Here is a 17,892-nt window from a genome sequence, read left to right as displayed (position 1 = left end):
GAGATCAGGCTAAAGGAAAGATAACACAGGAATTTCTTCAGTGAATAACTCTCCTCAGCAAAGGATACCCATGCAGGAGCCCCAGCCCAGGCCCTGCCTCCCACTCCCCGGTCCGGTCAGCCCCTGAAGTGAGCCTCAGGTGCCCGTGGCAGCAGGTAGAGATCAGGCAGGGCTATCCCAGGGCCAGGCTGTGCCAATAGATTATTTCTCTGAGTAATTAAGATGGAATTAAAAATTAATTCTTTCCTTCAGCCTGATTGCATTTCAAGGGATAAACAGAGTGTTATGGCTTTTGTGCACTTTTTTCTCCCTAAATTAAATTGGATCTTGTTTTCAGAGGTGGGGGAAGTGAGAATGCTGGGATTCATCCAGCGGCTCAAAAATCCCTGGGGAAGGAGCCAGGTGATTTTGCCTTGGGAATGGATGAACCTGAAGGTATGGCTGCTGTGGCTGCCATGGTGGACTTGGCTCCCCCTGGAGCAACATGGGGTCATGCTGGGAGACCCCACAGTTCTGATCTGCTCTTATCACTGTCAGGAGGGAAGTGAGGCTACCTTGTCTACTCCCCATAGAGGAAGGAGCTGAATTAGTCAAGAGTCAGACCCAGGCTCTCACTGGTGGCAGTTGTCTCAGCCAAGCTCCTCTTCTCTCTCAGCCCCAGCTTTCTCCTCTTTGAAATGGGTGTAAACAGCCTACCTCCCAGGAGCGTTGGGAGCACTGTACGGTAAGTAGGTTAGCCCAGTGGTGTGCATATCTGATAAATGTGTACAGGTTACAGGGGAAGGAGTTTCCCTCGTTTCTTTTCTTTTTTTCTTTAAAGATTAATTTATTTATTTGAAAGAGAGAGAGAGAGGCAGCAGGGAGATGGGCAGAGGGAGAGGGAGAAAGAATCCCAAGCAGATTCCCTACTGAGAGCAGAGCATGACGCAGGGCTCAATCACACCACCCTGAGGTCATGGCCTGAGCTGAAATCAAGAGCTGGACACTCAACCGACTGAGCCATCCAGGCGCCCCTCCCTCATTTTTTAAAAGTTTCATTCATTCATTCATTCATTCATTCATAGGATAATACATTTCCATGATTCAAAAGTCAAAAGGTAGAAAAGGGTGTACAATGAGAATCTCCCTCACACCACTGTTCCCAGGGCAACAGCTCCTTTCTGCAAAGGCAGCTAGTGTTACCTGTGTCTTGTTTAACCTTTTAGACATGTTTTATGCACCCATGAGAAAATAGGTTCACGTCACCCTTCTCCTTTTTGATGCACAAATGGCGATATACTAGATGGATCCTTTGGCCCCTTGTTTCATTTTACTTTGTGTTTTTCTCCCAACTTCACGATATATTTTGGAGAGTACTCCACATTGGTGCGTAACACGGTTCCTCAGTCATCTCTACATCTGGATAGTTCTCCACTGCATAGACCTTCCATGGTGTGTTGAACCAGTCCCCTGTGGATGGACATTCGTATCATTTCCTGTCTCTTGCTATTCCAAACAATTCTGTAATAAATAATTTTGGACAGAAGTCATTTTTTTTCATATGCATGTATGTCTCTCCAATAAATTCCTGGAAGTGAAATTGCTGGTCAGAGGGAACAAACTCACATTTGTTAATTTTTTTTAAAAAGTCCTTGTTATGGAAGAGGGAACATGTGAAGCAAGAAGTACAGAATATTTGTCAGAGCTGAAGCTGATCAGTACCTGGGAACTCATTGTACAGTTCTTTCTCCTTTTAGGCATACTTAAAAATGTCCGTAATAAAAAATTGTAAAGATATGGGACTGAAGTTCAGACAAAGAGCTTGGAAGTTACCTCTCCCATCCACAGAGGAGAAAGGCTGAGCAAACTGAAAATCAACAACTTTTCTTAGACCCAGAAGGGAACAGAAGTCATAGGACAAATTCCCATTCCCCAAATTGTGATACAGAGAATCACAACTTCTCACAGCAGAAACCCAGCATAGAAATCCCTGGGAGAATCAGTCATGGTAGGGAAACATAGGCTATCATGGATGAAATGCTGGAGGCTCGGTGTGGATGAAGTTCAGAGTTAAAAACTCATGGGGGACCCACTTTTGGGGAGGCCCCCACGGTTTTGTGAGTATTTCCTCCAGAAGCACTACCAAGTACTCAGAGTGAAGATTAGAACTAAATCCCCGCTATGTTCTTTGGCAGGGGAAGGGGGAAAGTAGCCATTTTGAAATATACCAGAACATTCTGCTCCTCTTAACAAGGCCTACTTGTCCCCTCAAGAGGAACTATTTTGCCAGAGCTTAAATGACCTGGTGGGAGAGAAATACCCAACTTCAGCCCCATCTAGCTTTCAGTGTCAAGGGAAAATACTCACCTGCAGCCCAGTGTAGCCTTCCTGTTCCATCCAAGGTGGAGTTGGGGAAGGAAGGGGTGGTGGTGGTGTTGGGTCCCCAGTGTTGGGTCCCCCAATAAGGGTCCGTGATTAAAGGAGCAAGACTGATATAAAGTGAAGGTCAAGCAAAGCTTTATTTCGTGCCAAGCATCAAGAATCAAACCGACTGTCAAACAAACCGGTCGGGGCCGCCCTTTACAGAGAGGATGACCCTTCTCTGTTTCACAGACTAGCTTTTATAAAGCAAAGGCCATGTGGTTGGGCCTGGCCTCTCACAAGTGGCCAATGAAGTTGTAACACACAGAGAAAGCTGCACAGTCATGCTAGGTGACCAATTGAATTAAAATTTACCCTAGTAGACATTTGAACCAGCCTATCACCTTGGTCAGAATTGGCACCCAAAAGGTGCCCAAAGGGTGGGGCCCATACTCCTTGGTAACTAGGGAGACAGTATGCATCCCCCCACTGATCTGATGTCTCCATCTGGCCTGACCCATCCTTGTATTTGGATTTTGTTACCTGGGACTGGTTTCCGGGACTTGTTTTTAAGTAAGTTCCCGGGGGCGGGGGGGGGGGGCAGAGTCAATTTAAGTTTTACAGCAAAATGGCAGTTCAACTGGGGTGGGGCCGCTCTGGCTGAATAGGCCCTTACAGTGGTGAACTAAGAAATACTTGCAAAGGTCACAGCCCATGGCACAGGCTCACTAAAAGTCAGAGCTAATCATAAGGCTGCAGAAAGCTTCCCCTCACCCAACACCTTACCACCACATCGCTAAAGGCCTAATTACCACAGTTCCTTTTGTTCAGTACATCATGTCCATCTTTCAACAAAAACTTACAAGGCATCCTTAAGGGCACAGTTTGAAGAGACGGAACAGCATCAGACCGGATGCAGACATGACAGAGATGTTGGAATGATCATGATCAGATTGGGAATTTTTTAAAAAGATTTTATTTATTTATTTGTTTGTTTATTTATTTATGAGAAAGAAAGAGAGAGTGTGAGCAAGGAGAGGGGCAGAGGGAGAAAGAGAGAGAGAGAGAGAGAGAGAGAATCTCAAGCAGATTCCACACTGAGGGTGGAGCCTGATACGGGTCTTGATTTCTCCACCCTGAGATCATGACCTGAGCCAAAATCAAGAGTCAGACACAACCAGCTGAGCCACCCAGTTGCCCCAGATTGGGAATTTTAAATAACAATGATTAATATGCTAAGGGCTCTAGGGGCATCTGGCTGGCTCAGTTGGTAGAGCATGTGACTCTTGATCTCAAGATCATGAGTTCAAGCCCCACATTGGGTGTAGACATGACTTAAAAAAAAAAAAAGTAAAACTATTTTTTAAAAAATATTAATATGCTAAGGGTTTTAATGGAAAAAGTAGACAACATTCAAGAACAGAGTATCTTTCCATATGCTAATGAGGTGACTCTTGGTGGGCCCCTAGATTGTTTCAGGATGGGCACTGGTGGCCAGAGGAACCAAACCATGTGATTAGAGGGTTGGAACTTTCAGTCCCATCCCTAGATCTCCAGGGAGAAGAGTGGGACTAGGGATTGAGCTGGTCACCAATGGGCAATGATTTAATCAATCATGCTTACATGCTAGATCTTCCATAAAAACTCTAAACAACAGGGTTCAGAGAGTTTCCAAATTGGTGAACATATCCACATGCTGGAGGGTGACACATCCCAACTCCATGGGGACACAAGCTCCTGCATTCTGGACCCTTCTAAACTCACCTTATGTGCCTCTTCATCTGGTTGTACATTTAAATCTTTTATAATATCCTTTATAATAAAGTAGTAAATGTAAGTTCATGTTTTCAAGTTTTGTGAGCCATTTTCAGCAAATTATTGAACCTTATGGAGTGCTATGGGAATATTTAACTCTGTAGCCAAGTCAGAGAGAAGTATAGACACCCCAAGGACGCATTACTTTTGACTGGCATGTGAAGTGGGCAGTCTTGTGGAACTGAGGCCTTAACCCGTGGAGTCTGATGCTAACTCCAGAGAATTAGTGTCAGAATTGAATTAAATTATAAAACACCCAGTTGGTGTCCAGACAGTTTGAAAATTGGTTGGTATGAGGGAAAAACTCCCATACAGTTGGTGTCAAAAGTACTGTGAATAGAGAAACAGTTTTCCCTTACGCTTGAATAAACGTTTCTCCAAAGAAGATATTCAAATAGCCAATAAATACATGAATAGATGCTCAGGATAATTAATCGTTATGCAAATGTAAATCAAAACCACAATGAGATATCATCTTATACCCATCCAATAGCTGCTACCCTCCCCCCCTAAATAAAGACCAAAAAACCCAGAACATAATAATTGTTGGGAAGGATATGGAGAAATTGAAACCCTTGACCACTTTCGGAGGGAATGTAGAATGGTGCAACCACTGTGAAAAACAGGATGGCAGTTTCTTGAAAAAACTTAAACTAGAATTACCATACAATTCAACAAACACTTGGTAAAGTTAATCTTAATTTTTGTAGTAGTTATCTTAATGTGGTTTTAATTTGTCTTTCTGAGATGACTAAAGGTAAACACTCTTTCATGTGTTTATAGACCAATTCCTTAGTCCCTGTTGTGAAATGCCTATTCAAGTCTTTTGCTTATTTTTCTATTCTTTTTTCTTTTATTTGATGTGTTGGAATTGCTTCTATGTACTAGATAAAAGTCCTCTACCAGTAATATGTCAGAAAATATGTTCCTCCCCTCTGTGGATGGACTTTCCACTGCCTAATAGTGTTTTTTTGATGAATAGAAGCACTTTATTTTTAAAAATTTTAAAATAGTTTATTAATTTACTTGAGAGAGAGAGTTGAGAGAGCACAAGCAGGAGGGCAAAGGGAGAGGGAAAGAGAATCTCAAGCAGACTGTGTGTTGAGTGCAGAGCCCAATGTGGGGCTCAATCTCACTACCCAGAGATCATAACCTGAGCCAAAACCAAGAGTTGGGTGTTTAACGACTGCACCCTTCCCCAGCAGCCCCCAGAAGTCTTTGGTTTTAATGTAGTCTAATTTATCCATATTTTCCTTGATTTATCAATATTTTCTTAGTGCCCTTCTTCCCCAGAGTCACAAAGATCGCCAATGCTATCTTCAAGCAGCTTTATTATTTCACTTTTCATATGGTGTGGGGTAAGAGATAAGATTGATTTTTTCCATATGGCTATCCAATTGATACTGCCATTTACTGGAAAGACCATCTTTTTCTCACTGTGCTGTGATATCAGCTACATAAGAAACCAAATTTCCACATGTTTGTGTATATCTGTTTCTGAATTTTATTCCGTCTCATTGGTGTTTGTCTACCTGTGTGCCAATATCACACTTTCTTAATGACTTATATTAAATTTTAATATCTGACAGTGCCAGTCCTCCCACTTCCCTTTTCTTCTGCAAGATTGTCTTGGCTATTTCTCATCTTTTACATTTCTATGTAAAATTTAGAACGAGCCTGTCAATTTCCACACACAAAAAATTGTTTTATCTCTGACTGCCTTCAAGATTTTCTCTTTGTCTTTGATTTTCGGCAGTTTTATACTGATATACCTAGATGTGGTTTTCCTAACTGCTTGAATCTATGGCATATTCTCTTTTGTATGTTTTTTCAGAAAATTCCTAGTCGTTATCTTTTCAAACACTGTTACTACCTACTCTTCTATCTTCTCTTTCCTCTTCTTCCTGGATTCTAAATACTTATTACATGACTCATACGTCCCTTATGTTCTTTTCTGTATTTTCTTTCCTGTATTTTTTTCATACTTCAATCTGGGATATTTGTCTTACAGTTCCACAATCTTCCCTTCAGCAGTGTCTGTACCCAATTATTTAGTTCTTGTTTTCAGTCATTCTGTTTTAAGATTATTTTTTTCCATTTTATACAGCTTTTTTGGATCATAAGTGATGAATAAATGTCGGTACACATTTGGAGTATGCACTTTGATCAGGTTTGACATAGGAATACACCATTACCATAATGAATATAATAAGAATATCCATCACTCCCAAAGTTTCCTCATGCCCTTAACCTGTCCCTCTCTATGCCCTTTCCTTGGGCAATAACGGGTCTGCTTTTTATCATTATAGATTAATTTGCATTTTCTAGAATTTTATGTAAATGGAATCATAGAGTATGAATTTATTTTTGGTATGACTTGTTTTTAACTCGGAATAATTATTTTGAGATTTATCCATGTTGTTGCATCAATATGCATCAACTATGTTGTATTAATAGTTCATTCCTTTTTAATGCTGAGAAGTAGTCTATTATATGGATAGCCTACAACGTGCTTATCTATTCCTTGATGATTTTGGATTTTGGACCTTTGGATTTTTACAGTTGTTGGCTGTTGCAAGAAAGTTATTACGAACATTCATACACAAATCTTTACGCAGACACACACTTTCGTTTCTTTTGACAAATACCTTGTACTCAAATGTCTGGATTTTATGGTAGTTGTCTGTTTAAGTTTTTGAGAAAGTAACAAATTATTATTTGAAATAAATATACCAATTTTGTACACCTACCAACAGTGCATGAAAGCCCCAGTTGCTCCAGATCCGCATCGACACTTGGTATGACCAATATTTTTAATTTTGGCCATTATAGTGTCTGCATAGTGGAATCTCATTGTGATTTTAACTTGCATTTCCTTAATGAATAGTGTTGTTGAGCATCTTTTCATGTGCTTATTTGACAGCCGTTTATCTTCAATGGTAAAGTGTCTGAATAAGTACCTGCCCATTTTAAAAATTGAGTTTGTCTCATAATTGCCTTATTATAGAATGGTAATAGTTTTTAATGTATTCTAGATACAACTCATTTGTTAGACCTATGTTTTGCAAATTTTTTTACTTTCAGTGTTCTGAATACTATCTTTTCCTCCCATATTTAACAGTTTTATTAAAGTATAATTCACATGTCATACAATTTACCATTGTAAGTGTATAGGTCAGTGATTTTTTAGTACATAGTACAGTTGTTGAACTATCACCACAATCCCGTTTTAGGACAATTTCATCACCCCCATAAGTTCCCTTGTGCCTATTATAGTCACTCCTTACTCCCAACATGGGCCCCAGAAAATCACTGATACGTTTACTTTATCTATAGTTCTGCCTTTTCTAGAAATTTAATGTAAGTAAAAATAGACAAATTATATATTTTTTTGCCTTTGGCTCGGGTCATGATCTCAGGGTCCTGGGATCGAGTCTCACATCAGGCTCTCTGCTTAGCAGGGAGCCTGCTCCCCCCTCTCCCTCTCTCTGCCTGCCTCTCTGCCTACTTGTGATCTCTGTCTGTCAAATAAATAAATAAAATCTTGAAAAAAAAAACAAATTATTTTTTTTAGTCTGGCTTCACTTGGTAAAATATTTTTGAGGTTCATCTATCTCATTTCATTTATCAGTAACTCATTTCCTTTTGTTGCTAAGTAGTATTTATTGTATGATTCACTATTTGTAGGACATTTGGATTATTTCCAATTTTGGGCTATTATGAATAATGTTGCTACGATTATTCAAATGCAAGTCTTTGCGTGGACCTATCTTTTCTTTTAGGATTAGAATGGTTGGGTCATACGACAAGTGTGTATTTAATTTTTTAAAACACTGCCAAACACAATCATGTCTTGTGAAGAGTAAATATTTTTAATTTGGATGAAATTTAATTTATTGATTTTTCATTTATAGCTCATTTTTTGTGACATATTTAAGAAATCTTTACCAAACCTAAGATCACTAATATTTTCTTCTAGAAGCTTTATAGTTTTAGTTTTTATGTTTAGATCTATGATCTATTTCAACTTAATTTCTGTATGTGATGTAAGGTAAGGGTCAAGGTTCTTATTTTTCTTTTTGCATATGGTTATCCAAGTGTGCCAGTAATGTTTCTTTCTTTCTTCTTCTTCTTTTTTTCTTTTTAGGTAGGCTTCACACCCAGCAAGGAGCCCAATGCGGGGCTTGAACTCACAACCCTGAGATCAAGATCTAAGTTGAGATCAAGAGTCAGACACGTAACAGATTAAACCACCCAGGCATCCCAGCAGCAAAATTTCTTAAAAATAATAGCCCTTCCTCATTAGTTGCCTTGATATCTTTTCAAATAGTGTGGTCTACTACTGGACTCACATTTCTGCTCTATTGATCTATATGTCTGCCTTTACACCAATACTACACTGTCTTGACTATTGTAGCTTTATAATAAGTATTGAAATAAGGTACTGTAAGTTCCCCCATCTTACTCTTCTTTCTCAAAATGTTTGACTGTTCCAGATCATTTGTATTTTCCATATAAATTTTAGAATCAACTTGTCAAATTCTAAAAAAAAAAAAAAAAAAAAAAATCCTGCATTGAATTTATAGATCAATTTGGGGAGAACTGACATCTTTTTTTTTTTTTTTTAAAGATTTTTATTTATTTATTTGACAGAGAGAGATCACAAGTAGACGGAGAGGCAGGCAGAGAGGGAGAGAGGGAAGCAGGCTTCTTGCTGAGCAGAGAGCCCGATGCGGGCCTCGATCCCAGGACCCTGAGATCATGACCTGAGCCGAAGGCAGTGGCTTAACCCACTGAGCCACCCAGGCGCCCCGAGAACTGACATCTTAACCACATCGAGTCTTCTGATCCATGAACACATATATTTCTCTGTTTATTTATATCTCCTTTAATCTCTCGGCAATGTCTTGAGTTTTACATGTGCAGATCTTGCACATCTTTTGTCAAATTTATCATCTCCTTTTATCATTTTTAGAATTTCCATTTGATTATTTTTTGATAGTTTCCAGTTCCCTGCTGAAATTCTTCTTGCCATCGAATTTGTTGACCATAGTAACTATAGTTATTTTATTTCTTTCCCCTACCCCCCACCCCAGTAACTACAGTTATTTTAAAGTCTAGCCCTGATGCCTAAAATGTCCGGATCCCTGGGATATGTTTCTAATGTGTGGTTTTTCTCTTGGTTTGTGCCCCATTCGTTTATTTCTACATTTTGGTATTTCACCGAGTATCAGACATACTAGAGGAACATGGAAAAGGTAATTTGAGGCTCTGGATTTTACCTTTCTCCAAGGAGAATTTACTTCTACTTTTTCCTAAGCTGGGAGCACCAGTCATCTCAGGCTGCATTTATCAAATCAGGAATTAAGATGATTTGACGTGGGCCGCCCATCCCTGAGAGAGGGCTGGTTTAGTTCTGGGGCATTTACTCCTAGTATATAATACTCCTAGTGTATAGTCCTTTGGGTCCTAAGTGAAAGCCTGGGCTCTTTACCCGGGTCCTTACATCTTCTTTTCTATTCTTTCTTTCTTCTTTCTTCCTTTCTTTCTTTTCTTTCTTTCTTTCTTTCTTTCTTTCTTTCTTTCTTCTTTCTTTCCTTTTTCCTCTCTTTCTTTCTTTTAAAACTGTGTGGAACATAAAATTTACCATCTAAACCATTTTTTATGTACAGTTCAATGCCATTAGGTACACTCCCATTGCTCTGTGCTACCATCGCCACCATCCATCTCCAGAACTCTTTCCGTCTTACAGAACTGAGGAAGGTCTGTACCCATTGAACAATGACTTCTCACTGTCCCCCAGCCCACCCCCTGGCAACCACCATTCTACTTTCCGTCTTTATGAATTTGTCTATGCTATGTAACTCTTATAAATGGACTCATACAGTATCGGTCTTCCTGTGACTGGCTGATTTCACTTAGCATAATGTCCTCAAGTTTCATTGATGTTGTAGCAGGTGTCAGAATTACGTATACGCCACATTTTGTTTATCCAGTCTGTCAGTGGACACTTGGGTTGATTCCACCTTTGGGCTATTGTGAATAAGCAGCTGTGAACATGGGTGTACAAAGAGGGTCCTTACTTCACAGACCTGCACTCCAATTTTTGTCTCCCCAACCCCACAGAATTGCCAGAAGCTCTTCTCAGCCTCTCAGTTTCTGCTTTAGAACTAGAAAATGCCTCAAGAGGTAGAGCACTGCCAGATACCAGGCTTCCCTCTCTGAGCTTCCCCTTTCTCTGGGATCTTGGAGACTTGGTAGTGATCCAGTATCTTCAAACAGTGGTTTTTGCATAGTTTCATCCAGTTTTCCTAATTATTCTCAGTAGAATGATTGGTCTGATACAAGTAGCCTACCATAGCTAGAAGCAGATGTGTCAATATGATTTTAATTTGCATCTCTCTTATTATGAATGAGGTTGAGCATCTTTTCCGATATTTAAAAGTTGTTTGTGTTTTCTTTGAAATCCTTTCCCATTTTTCTACTGGGTCTTTCTTCTTACTGATTTGTGGACATTTATTTCCATGTTTGGAAACTTGGGATTTGTCTTTGAAAGAACTTTCTGAAAAGCCAGTTCTAACTTACCATATAACTAGGTCACTTTCACTTCTTGAGACTTGGTTTATTCCTCTGTGAAATGGGTGACAGGGCTAGACTTCCCCCATATGGTCTGTTTCTTTTTGATCTCTCATTCATGGCTTGATCATCTCCTTCTGTAAAGATGAGACAACGAAATCTGGGGAGGAGGTTATTGAGACCAGAAAAAAGAAGAAGAAGGAGGAGTAGGAGAAATCCATCCCCCATCTTACCTCCGCATCCCACTGTGGATTTGTATTGGATCCACCACTCTATGGCTTCAGAAACATTCATTACTGTTAACCGGAGGCAGAAGCAGGGAGCCTGGGTCCATGTGGGCTTCCCTGGGCCACAGCAACGCAGCACAAAGCCACTCTCCCCACACTTCAGCCCTTCCGGTGAGGTCTGTTACACCTATGTACTATGTGTACTGTTATTTACATGTTTCCCGCAAATTGACTTACTTGTTTTAAATCTAAATACCTTTACCCTCCTCTTCAAAGTAATGTTTGAAATCACAGGTTTGCTGCAGGAGGATATTTTTTTTCTGCTATAGATTAACTCAAACAAATAACAATTAACATTGGAAGTGTTTTGGGATGTGCCCCTTCCACCCTTGGTGAGCAGCCCGGGGAGAGGATCCCTGGTCTGGTAGCCAAACATGCCAGGCTCAGCCAGCATTCCCGGAGCCTCCACCCACCAGCCAGGAAACTTAGCCCAAGCATTACTCAAACGTTACTCATTATTACCGGGGTATTGGCAACCGATGCCCGCACACGGAAGCAGAACCTTTCCCACTCCGTGGTTGTGGGTTGTGTTTGTGCTGAAGTGTTTGCAGCCTTTGATGAAAGGTGGCCTCAGCGGGCCTCCAGGATGGAAGGCAGCTTGCTGCCACTACCACCTGAGGTCTCCAGAAAATGTTCTCCTTTCAGAGGCTGTGCTCTTGCGACATGGAGCCTTTCTCCTTCTTCTTCGGAGGTCGGTTATTGCTTTTAGCCCAGAGCGATGGCAAGACTCGGAGAGCAGAGATGCAGCAGGAGCCCTAAAATAAATTATAAAGTCCAAAATGGAACGCGCTTTAAGTGAGCTCTGAGTGAAAAATAGGTAACGCTTTAGTGCTGTTTTCATAAAAGAAACCGCCAGGCCAATATATCATTGGGTCTTTTTAACTGTGGCATCTGAGTAGATTTAATTCTGATTTTTGACATGACCAGTGCAGTTCCAGCATTTGAGCGGTTGTATCAGACCTAAGCCAGATGGTAACTAGCTGACCGCTTCTTGTCTACTTGGGAGTAATTAATTCATTTCTCCAGCAAATAGCAACGAAGAGCTGCAGAGTACCAGCTCTCTGCCAGAAATTAGGATTTTGGTGTTGAGCCCCACCATCCACAGGGAGCTTGGGGTCTGGTGGACAAGTTGAAATCATCCCAGGAAACTTCTGGCACAGACTTGGAGATACCGGAGGGGCAGATACGAAGGCCTCTGGCCAGGGAGTTTCCAGGAAAGGTTTGCTGGATCACAAGGCTCAGCGCTTTGGGCTATCCTTTTTAGAAGCTTTTCCTCCTCTGGTGTGTCCCCTAGCCTCCAGATCGCTTCAGTGGACAGAGCTCATGCCCCACCAGCTGACTGACAGGCACAGCCTCGCCACAGGACCAGGAACTTCTCAGCAGCATGACTGTGAATTAGCCGAGTTCCACGGGTGACTGCACCGTCCCTCCTTTTCTGGATGTGTAACTCTGGTATGGACACCAAAGTTCAGAACTGAGTATTGCCCCCAAGGGAGCCCACCTGTTGTCCTTAGAGGCACAGGGCAGACCTTTAGCCTGTGATCCCGGTGATGTGTCCTACAGTCTTCCTGGATTCATGAGCAATAGCAAAGCTCTGCTCCCATGACCTGGGGCAGGAAATGTCTTTCTTTTTATGCCACTGTCCCCTCTCATGGTTCTCCAGCCTCCATTCTGGAGGGTGACCAGAGTGGGGAAGTAGCCTCTCATTCCTGGCTCTCAGACCAGTGTCACTCCTCTCCAGAGCACTGCTGGCGAGCCAACTGACCATTGATGACCACAGGCGCCTACAACGCTTCTCAGGGCAATGCAGCGACATGGAGCACAGAGCACGGAAGCAGTCCTCCAGGAGGAGCAGGAAGGCAGGGTGTGAAAGGGAGCCTCATGACACGCTAATCCAGGCTAATCCGGCACAGGGTCCCCTCCCACCTCTCCCCCCCCTCAGCCCCAGCCAACACGAAACCCCGTCTATCAGTGTCTGCCTGCCTTGTGCCTGGACCAGTGGCTTTTGAGCCTTTGCCGCCTCGATGTCTGGTTCTGCGGCAAGTGACTCATGCCTGGCTGTGGAGGCTGGGAGAGGAAAGACACCCTGAGGGCAAGGAGAAGAAATTCAGTTACTGCAGAGGTGGGTGAGTGGGAGATAAACACACGGATCAAAACTTCAGTGTGCATGAGCTCATTCACCCAGCAACTTGCCAGAGTCCCACCAGTGAGTCAGGGACAAGCCTATTGCTCAGACTAGACATGAGGACTGCTAGGAAGTTCCAGAGAGGGGAAGCCTCTTGGAAAGGGCTCTTCTGACCTTGGTCGTGAGGGCAACTTCCACAAGGGTCTGGCTGGGAGCTGGAAACAAGCACGCAGGCTAGGGGCTTGTCAAGGTCTCTCCCCTCTGGGGCAAGAGGCAGTTTCCTCTTAGACCAGGTCTGCAGCCCACAGTTTCTGGCTTGACAGAAACCTGAACTTTGGGAGTGTGTCTGGACGGTGCCAATTCAAGTAAAAGAGAAGTATTAGATGGCTTCTGGGGCCCTTCTCAAATCAGGAGGTTGGGGGCCCAGGCCTGGGGATGAGCAGGAAGGATGTTGAAGAAGCAGGAAGCCAAGCAAATGACTTGAAGCCTTGTCGGGGTGGTGCTGGGGTCACCAAAGTGCCAGAGCCACAGGGGGACAGGACAGGCCCTCCTGCTGTCCCCAAGGTCCCTGAGACACTTGATCAAGGGCCAGGGTTCCAGCAGGCATCTAATGGGAAAGTTCAGGCCCTAGACCTGCACCAGGGTACCTCCGAGGTTCGGGAGGGGAAGGCTAGTACCTGTGTTCCTGCCCTGGGGGAAAAGTGCCTGAGTCATTCAGATACAGAGGGGGAATTTGGGGTAATATCTGTGAAGAGGGTGGATCCTGAGCAGCCAGGAAATGACCAACAGCCACCACAGTCAGCGGGACCGCATTCCTACCTTTTGCATTCTATTGGCTCTGTTCTGATTTTCCCTTGAGCTCATGTGAGTTTCCCATCAGAGGCCCCAAAGGCCTCATCAGCCGCACTGGAGAGGAGAGAAGAGTGTGAGGAGAGAGGCTGCACGTCCTGAGCCATGGGACAGTGGCCCTACCCACACCTGGCGTCCCAGAGAGCCTCCTCTGTGACTGTAGGGGACACCTGAGGTTTGGCTGGGCAACATCTATTCGTCCCGCTCTCATATTCTCTTTCGGGCTCTGGGGGTGGGCAGTGACCAAGACCCCAAATGACCAGTTCATTCCAGGCATGGTGGTCGGCCTTCAAAGGTCCAATTCAGACCAGCATGTTCAGGATCAGCCTGATCTGCTTTCTGGGTTGACCCCAAAAGGAAGAGAACTCAAAGGGCTGCAGGTGGGTCTTGCCACCCCAGAGGGAGGTTCTGGGCTTCTGAGGGCCCCCACACGGAGCTCCAGATTGAAGCCAGCCCAGGAGAAGGTGGGCCCCCAAGAGAAAGAGAAATGGAATCCCAAGGAACCCATCTCAATCTCAGATCCGCCTGTGTCTAAAAACCCCCTCTGACTTTTCAGTGATGAGAACCGATACACAGCCTCTTTTTGCCTAAGCCAGTCTGGGTTGGGTTTTCTGTCGCTAGCAAGAAAAAAGACCTGGCCACAAATACAGTGGGGTGGAATGAGTCTGGGAAAGATAGGCTCAGTGCTCCCAAAGGTTCAAGGGAGAGATGGTGGGGGTGGGTGAGCATGCCTGGGGCGCCGGGGGTGTCTTTGTTTTTGTGCAATTTTTAAAAAAAATTTCAGCCCTGCTCAACTGTACTGAAGGAACGTAGGGAAGGTTTTTATTCTGCTTGAACCAGAGTTTTAGAGCAAGAAGCCACATCTTGGGAGATTCCCATAGTAATAGAAACAGAACTGACAATTCTCTCAAGGGGGAATGTGAAATCTGGGGGGGGAGGGTCCCAGCCTCTTGTTCCTCCTGTTCTTTCCCATCTGGAGACCTTCCTTGTAGAGCTTTTCTGTGTTCTTTTAATAAGAGACCTGATTCTTTCCTCCAGTATTAATCTCATATTTTAAATGCAGCTTGACTCAGCTTTCAAAATCAACAGATAACACTATAAATACCCGGTATGTGTCTAGTTGTCACTGCAGACCCTTGCCCTCCCTCCAACCCACCCCTTCCTGAGTCCCACTGCTCCCTCAGCACCAGAGCGGAGCCATCATCTCCCTAGGTTGGTCCTCAGCCTCCTCCCATAGCCTCAGTCCACTGTCCACTCACCCTGACAGGTCAGAACCATGGTGACAGCAGACCCAGATGCCAGTCACAGAGTCGCCCTGAGTTCAGCCTTCTCCCTTCTTGTCTATGTGGTTCTCTGCCCTCACCTCCTACCTTTCCCACCTCCGAAGCAGTTCATATCCCCGTTAGCAGCTTCTCCTCCCTCTCTCCCCATTACCTGTGCCCCCAGCCTCCAAGAACACACTGTCACAGCCTGGTGGCCCAACCTACCACCCCTCACCTATGAGGCCCTCAGTTCTGCGAGCTGCGTCCCCAGATCCCATCGTTGAGAACATCAACCTGTCCCCGTGGGCTCACTTCTACCCATAGTACTAGGGTGCACCGAGGCAGGAGAGCTCCTGACCAGTGGACTTTGGAAAAATTGGTTTTATGGATCACGGCACTCTCCCTAGATTGCTGTCCCCTCTACGCCCTCTGTCCCTGTGCATACACGGGGCTCATTCATTCACAAATCCCCACACCCACACCCACAGGTGTCTCCCCTGCACACACACCGCCTGCTTTCTCCCTGCTTCAACACACACACACACTCCCACTGTTTCCCTTCCTGCAGACGTGCGCCCACACACCCTTAACATGGGACGGGAGGAAATTTTGTCTTCCGCAAAAAGTTCTTCCCCTCAGGTAGGCGAGGTGGGGGATCAAATATAGGCTTCTTACAAGGCTGAAGGAACTTACACTGGTGTATCCTACAGACATCATTCAATTCCGAGAGAGGCAGGAAGTAAGAAGGGAAAGAGGAGACAGGGTGATGCGAGAGGGGTCCCTCCCAGGGGGAAATCACGGGTCCACCTTGCCATTCAGCCCACACCCGGCACCCACTGACAGTTAAATCCACTTCCCGTGTGCTTTACAGACATGCTTTCAATGTCGGAAAGCAGTTGATCAATTTATTTCTCTGCCTTCAAATTTTATTTCGAGTTGGAGTAAATTATTATACATAACAATGTTCACTCTTGAGTTGTTAGGAGTATGCCCTGGTCAGATACTACCCTCCGAGCATGACATGTCGCATTCATTTAAATCTGCACAAAATTACGGGTAGATATCACTATAATCCCCGTTTTACCAATGAGGATACTGAGACGCTGACTTGCCCAAGGTCACACGGCAAATGTGGCAGAAATGCAGCTGGAGCTCAGGTCTGCTGACAACTCAGTCATAATCTCAACCAGCAAAGTGTAATGCTTTACGCTTTAGAAATTTCCATTAGATCTGAAAATCTCCACTTATTTTGCCAGAGCAGGTGGCTACAAAATAACTTAGCTGTTCTTTGAGAGAATAAAATTATCTTGCATGTATGTGTTAATACTTTGTTGTTCTGAGGCTTTCTTTTAAAATCCACTAAATGTGAGCTTCCTGTAGCTAGAAATACATTTGATTCATCCTTCCATCTTGATGTTCTGCCTAACATCACCTGGCACATAGGAGGTGCCCAGTCTATGTCCAAAGGAAACAAAATAAAATGAAACAAAATCCAGGTGTTTGCTGTAGATGTTGTCCCAAATAAGCTCTTCAACAAGGGGAGGAGGGGAACCAACAAGGACAAAAAGAACACTAAATGAGTAATTCCTTCAAGGGGTCAAATGGCGAAGCCCCTCTTCCCAGCTCTTTAAGGACTCTCTCATCAACGGTGCCTGCGGGGGCTCAGTGGGTTAAGCGGCTCCTTTTGGCTCAGTCATGACCCTGGGGTCCTGAGATGGAGTCCCGCATTGTCAGGCTGCCTGCTTAGCGGGGAGTCTGCTTCTCCCTCTGCCCCTCCCCTTGCTCATGCTCTCTCACACACTCACTCTCTCGCTTTCAAATAAATAAATAAAATCTTTATTTAAAAAAAAAAAAAAGGACTCTCATCAAACTTTCAGTCTCTAACCTGGTTAGGAAGTCCCGCTCCTGGTTGCAACCTGGTGAGCCATTTTCCAGATTCTGAAAACCCATCCCTGCCTTGCGTCTGTGAGAAGAACCCCCACACTCGTGCTTCCTATACACTCAAATGGAAAAATCAAAGCTTGCACGCTTGACAGTATCATGCAACGGGGAAGAATGTGCAGTCTGGACATGAACCTGGGTTTGGCTCTGACAGGAGTTCTCTTATCCGTAAGCAACGGCTCCCACTCTCCTGTCGAGGTTGACGGGGACACTGAGGGTGATGTGGACCAGACACTCGGCACAGAGCCTGGCACCCAGCAGGCACCGGGGAGCAGCGGCGGTTCTCAACCCTCCTCCTGCATGTTTCTGCCATGGCTGCTGGTACAACAGAGGCGTGCCCCAAGAGCCCATCACCTGTCAAGACGTTCTCATCTTCTTAACCTGGTTCTGCTCAAGCCTCAGCTTTTTGTAATTTCCCAGAGACAGTTCCCCACCCAGGAGAGCCCAGCCCTCTGATCCTTGAAGTGAATTTCTAAACCCACCTCTTCCATCCCTGCCATGTCCCCATTTCCAATTTGCGCCTAACCTGGTCCTTGTCTCCCCTCCCCACCACTCCCCACCACCTCTTCCCGGACCTGTGAGATAGAGCGAGACAATCGAAAGCGGAATTCAGTCATACACATGGGGAAAAAAAAAGATTATGAAAATGAAAAGTAAATAAATATGGATGTTGAGGACCTAATTCTGATAAGCGGAT

General features: G+C 44.1%; 1 long non-coding RNA gene across 1 annotated transcript; it reads right to left on the bottom strand.

Moving 5' to 3' along the window:
• Positions 1–1,073: 1,073 nt before the first annotated feature.
• LOC125099670 (uncharacterized) lies at positions 1,074–11,113 on the bottom strand. The gene is made up of 3 exons (XR_007127316.1): positions 10,965–11,113; positions 10,741–10,868; positions 1,074–1,500 (listed from the first exon to the last, which is right to left on the bottom strand). It is a non-coding gene; the product is annotated as an uncharacterized LOC125099670 (long non-coding RNA).
• Between the last annotated feature and the right edge of the window lie 6,779 nt (positions 11,114–17,892).

Source organism: Lutra lutra, chromosome 5, assembly GCF_902655055.1.
Source record: "Lutra lutra chromosome 5, mLutLut1.2, whole genome shotgun sequence".
Classification (NCBI taxonomy): Eukaryota; Metazoa; Chordata; class Mammalia; order Carnivora; family Mustelidae; genus Lutra; species Lutra lutra.
The sequence above is the reverse complement of the archived record's forward strand: the minus strand, read 5'-3'. Positions and strand labels throughout refer to the sequence as shown.